We start from the raw sequence: 6,000 nt of genomic DNA on the forward strand, positions 1-6,000 counted from the left end.
GTTACCTTTTCTATCTTCTATGACTTTATAAGTTTGATATAGTTTTATGTACTACTGATAAGTAGTAGTAGTAGTGGGAATCGGGATGATAATGATGTTATATTTTCTTATTTGAATTTCTGCGCCATACACACTTATATATGCTGTGAATTCATGAATTATTCATCATCATCATCATCCTTCTTCTTTTTCTATGGATGAATTGTGGTAAGCAAAGAAAAACGAAAGTGAAGCAATGATAATTATGTGTTTGGCGGCAACTAAAAAAATGAGAGTAGTAATGATATCAAGTAATCTACAATATGTTCACATGGATATACTAACACACACACACATTTGTGTATGTATCATATTTTGTTTCTTTTTTGGTTTGTGCATGTACGTGATGCTAAGTGTATCTGTTGTATACACATTCAATGCTTGCTTATATCAATAGGGGAGGTTGTCTCCCTTCATTGACAATAACAAGTAAGAAATTGTCTATGTGAATCAATTGATTCCTCTGAATATCGATCAAACTCAATTGGTTTTTTCATCAGCTGTCTCACTGAATATTGCCCTGATCATCATTATCAGTGAATGTGTAATGTTTAGTGAACTAACTATACATGCATACTTACTTACATACAGTTTGATGGCTTTATTCTATTTTGTTGAATGTATCTTCTCTTTGTTTTGTTCTATTTCTGCCAGTTGTTTTTTCCCCTTCTTTTCACATGAAATAGAAGAATAATGGTTCACAAAGTAATAATAATCATAATAATACCGCTTATTGTTACTGCTAGCAGTTAATAAGAGAAATAAAATGTGATAATTTAATCATTTCGGTTTGTTGTTGTTGTTGTTCCATCTTTCTGCTTGTTTAACGTTTCTTTTATCAAGTGATAGATATATAACGGTGAATAACAAGTCGTTACCAGTGGAGTAAGTACGGCACCCTAACCAACTAAGCTACCGGAGTACGGAAAGTCCACCTAGGGGAGTTGGAAAACCCCGATTCCAAACCAATGGTGCACATGGGCTTCAGTATCCTGAAGGAACAAATGGCGTATGAATCAATCGTTGGTCACCGGCTACCATGGGACTGCATCTCTTTACGATACTGCACTGCCTAGTGGATCAAATCTTTAGGTCAAAGGTTCCGGGTGTGGCCCCTTAAGAAAACCACCTGTTTCGGTTTGGACACCCGGGCAGTATCACAGCCCTCACACAAATGAAATGAGATTTGTGCGGTGCATATGTATCTGGTGCTTCCTTGTACCAATATTTATGTGTTTAAATAAAATAAAATAAAGACCAGTGGAGTTCAACCGTGTCGAATGTCAGACAGTTACCCATCGAAGACAATGGAAGATGGTCTTGCAACACTGTGGATTGGTTGAAGTTAAATATTAATACCATTAGATCCCGGCTCAGTGGTCTAGAAGTAAAGCGTTCGCACGCGAGACCAAAGATCCTTGGTTTGAATCTCGCGTACGTAGTCATGTATACGCATTGCTAAGATGTTCCATACTAGAGTGGAACGATTGTCTAGTTCTTCCAGGTTTCCAATGGTTGTCTAACATCCTTCAGTTCATGATTTCAATGAAAGAATAACATGATTGTGACGATTTTTGAGGATATCAAGTTGTTTAGTTTCAATTTCTATTGTCATAGTTCTAATTGTTCGGCTTAAATAGTTGTCATGTTTTCCTAACAGAACCCACCCAGTCAAATGGACAGACAGAAAGTAAACTAAGCATTTGTTGGTTATTCATTGTAAGTCACTTGTAGACGATTTGTTTTAACGTACAATCATTTATTACATTGTGGAATGAAAAGTATTGCTTAACCTAATCTAACATCAATGGAGTTAGAAGTCGATATGAGTGGTTAGTGTTAAAGCGTTCATTGTGATTTTTCTCGGCGTTTTCCTTTCAATTTCTACTTAAAGTGTGGCATTATTATTATCATCTCTGGATCGGTAGTTTACTAAATTAAGGGAAGTGTATTGAATAATATTAGATATTAATATACGGTGGTGGTTAAGGGTAGTTGGCAGGAAGCCTTAGACCTAGGTTCCGTCCAGTTTGGTACTCGTCAGCAAATTCTACCTATAACATTGAGGGAACTGATGCTCCCTGCGGATTGGGTTTCGTATCGCCCAGCTGCACAATCAGACGTTACCAATGATCTATCCGAGTATCAACTGACCTCCAGTAGGACTGAGCTGTATTTACAATTGATTGATCACTAGTAACCAATGTCATGTGTGGTAGGTCTTTCTTAGTGCAGATCAAGTTAGAATATGGTCACTAGTCTGGATGACTTGACATCGCGTACACTATGTTGAGATGTAAGGTGATGTTTAAAGGTAGTCCACATAGTACATGCGATTTCGGGTCACCTAGGCTAGTAGTCACATTCCAACTAGATCGATAGTATTCGATCTGGACTAAGGATCTGACACACATGACATTAGTCAATATCTTGTGACCAACTAGTTGTAAATGTCAGTATACACGAATTTATAGATTGTTCATATTGATTTTTCATGCTTCTACTATATTCAATTGATAAGGATTTTTAGTGAAGCCACCAACTTGCCAGGAAATACTGTGGGTGCGCGTAATATTTGTAATCGGTGATCATCTTTTTAAATTTCATTCGCTTCTTCAAAATTATCTAGTTTTTCTGTGCTCCTCTTCATTTTCCATCTCTCCCTCGTACCGTTGTTTTGTGTGGTCATTTGGATCAACAAATATGCGTGCTAAATTACGCGTTTGTAAGTGAGAATCGATTAATCCAGCCCCCAAATGCCCTGGTACGGCCGAGAGTGGGGAGAGTCTGCTCTCCCTCTCGAAATGCTCTCATATGGCCACGCGAATATATAGCCTCTGCCAGGGAAGTCCTACTCACTGCCTTCTCGTGGCGGGGGTGTTGTTCACAAAAGTGAGAGAACGAAAAGCGAATGTCCGGAGCTTTAACCGGGTTGGTGGACACGGAGGGTCCACCTAGGGGAGTTGGAAAACCCTCATTCCAAAACAATGGTGTACATGGACTGGCTCCAGTATCCTGAGGGAACAAATGACGTATGAATCAATTGTTGTTCACCGGCTACCATGGGACTGCATCTCCTCACGATGCTCCTGCACTGCCTTGTGGATCAGACCTTTAGGTCAAAGGCTCGGGGTGTGGCCCCCTAAGAAAACCACCTGCTTCGGTTTGGGCACCTTGGCAGTATCACAGCCCACACACAAATAAATGAAATGATGAATTCTATTGACGATAATATTCTCGCTCATATTAGAAGCAAGACAATTTACACTATTATTATTATTATTACCATTATTATTATTATTGTTGTTATTATTATTACTATTATTTAACACGTCGCTTTTTCACTCCCTCTATTCCCAAATTGTGTATCCTTCCTTTCCAACTTATGCAGCAGCTCGCCCATGGTGGAAACTCTGTTCCATCTAAACGATCTCTAGTCGCTGTTTGGTCGAAAGTGAATGCTTCCACCGATTATGAATACTGAAGCAGTCTTTCTGAAACCACGTACGCCGTTCAAGCTGGCTTCCTTCAACGTTCGCACACTAATGCAGATCAGACAACAGATGGGGCTGGCTATGTCTTTGGAAGGTCTTAATGTTGACGTTTGTTGTCTATCCGAGACCCGTATCCAAGACTCTAGTGAAGTACTACAAATCCGCTCTCCATCTGTCGCCTCGAAAAGCTTGTTTCACGTGCGCTTATCCGGGGACCCTGTGGCATCTTCGTCTGGTCTTGCAGGCGTTGGTGTTGCACTAAGCGCTAGGGCTGAGGCAGCACTAATCGATTGGATCCCCATTAACAGTCGGTTATGTGCTGTTAGATTAGAAAGTTCCATCAAAGTGAGAAGAAATCGGCGTGAGAAACGGTGTCTTTTCGTCATCTCCGCCCACGCCCTGACAGATTGCAGCCCGGATGCAATCAAGGATGAGTTTTACCATCAGTTAACAGTTCTTCTCCAGAAAGCGCGTTCGACAGATATTGTAGTATTAGCCGGAGACTTGAATGCTCAGGTCGGGCGTCTAGGCACAGAAGAGAGCCGTTTGGGTGGCCGATGGGGACTTGTTGGTCGCAGGACAGATAACGGGGACCGTTTGCTGCAACTGTGCACAGACCACAACCTGTTTCTGGCTAGCACTAACTTCCGGCACAGTCATCGCCGGTGTGCCACCTGGCGTCCTCCCTCTGCATCTCAAGCCTGAACTCAGATTGATCACATCGCGATCAGCTACCGCTGGCGTAGTTGTGTACAAGACTGCCGCTCCTTTTGGAGTACCTATCTGGAGTCTGATCATGCCCTGGTCTGCGCCAATCTCACCTTACTTTTCAGTGGCCGAAGGATTGACCACCACCAACGGATCGATGTTAGTAAACTGGCTGCAACTTCTGTTGCAAGTAAGTATCAAGCGGAGCTAGCTTCTAGGCTAGCTACCATCCCACCGAAAAGTATAGATGAGCATTGGTTGCATCTTCACGACGCCATGAAAACGGCGAGTAAAGCCGCTTGCGGCTTCGCGAAACGTCCCGCTTACAAGCACTGGGTTTCTTCTGGCTCCTTACAACTGATGGAAGCTCGTCAGTCTACTCCGGGTGACCGTGAGTTTGACCACAAACGAAGGCTGTTACGTAATGAAATCGGGCAAAGCTTGCGTAAGGACCGAGAAGCCTGGTGGTCGGAGCGTGCTAATGAGATGGAAGCAGCAGCTGCATCTGGTAACTGCCGGAGGCTCTTCCAACTCATCCGAGCCACTGGCAGCAAGAAGTCCGGTGTGAGTGAAACAATCTACGAGGATGACGGGATGCTAATCACTAACATCTCTCGACGTCTTGGACGATGGGCGGAATTTTTCGAAGGGCAGTTCAACTGGCCTGCTGCTCCGGCAACATCAACCAGTTTGTCCTGCCCCCCATGGCCGGTGACGACTGATCCACCAAACGAGGCGGAAGTCCGCAAGGAACTCCAACTCTTGAAGCGCTACAAATCACCTGGCCCAGATGACTTACCTCCGGCTCTTTTTAAAGATGGTGGTGACCTTCTGACTAAGGAATTGACTGTGTTGTTTGCAAAGGTTTGGGAGCAAGAAAGTGTTCCAACATCATGGAATGAGTCGATAGTTGTCCCTATCTTTAAAAAGGGTTCACGTTGTTCCTGTAATAACTATCGGGGGATAAGTCTACTTCCGATTGCGTCCAAACTATTGGCTTCTATCATTCTTCGTAGGTTGTTTAAAACCCGAGAACGATTGACTCGCGAGGAGCAGGCTGGTTTTCGTTCTGGTCGAGGATGCATTGATCACATCTTCACCCTTCGCCAAATGTTAGAACGCCGTCATACTTATCGCAGGCCAACAATCGTAGTGTTTCTTGATATCAGGGCTGCCTTTTATTCGTTGGACAGGACTGTTCTCTGGGATTGTCTATTGAAGAAGGGTGTGCCTGAGAAGTTCATTAACATCTTAAAGGCCCTGTATACGAACACCTCAGGCAGAGTGAGGGCATACAACCACCTTTCTCCCTTGTTCCATTCAAGCAGTGGGGTTAGACAGGGTTGCCCGATCTCACCATTCCTCTTCAACTTTGCCATCGATGACATCCTGGAAACAGCTCTGATGGATGTAAGTAATGGCGGTATGGATATGTTGCCTGGAGAACAACTTCTCGACCTCGAGTATGCGGATGATATTGTCTTACTGTGCGATAATGCCCAAGGCATGCAATCCGCACTTAATCAGTTGGCAATCAGTGTCCGCAGGTACGGCATGTGCTTTGCACCCTCCAAGTGCAAAGTACTCCTACAAGACTGGCAGGATTCTCATCCTGTACTCACCCTGGATGGTGAGCAGATTGAAGTAGTTGAGAAGTTCGTGTATCTAGGTAGCTATATAAGTGCTGGTGGTGGCGTGAGTGATGAGATTGATGCACGTATAATGAAAGCCAGAGCGGCTTATGCCAATCTGGGCCATC

This window comes from Schistosoma mansoni, chromosome 1 (assembly GCF_000237925.1).
Source record: "Schistosoma mansoni strain Puerto Rico chromosome 1, complete genome".
NCBI classification, from domain to species: Eukaryota; Metazoa; Platyhelminthes; class Trematoda; order Strigeidida; family Schistosomatidae; genus Schistosoma; species Schistosoma mansoni.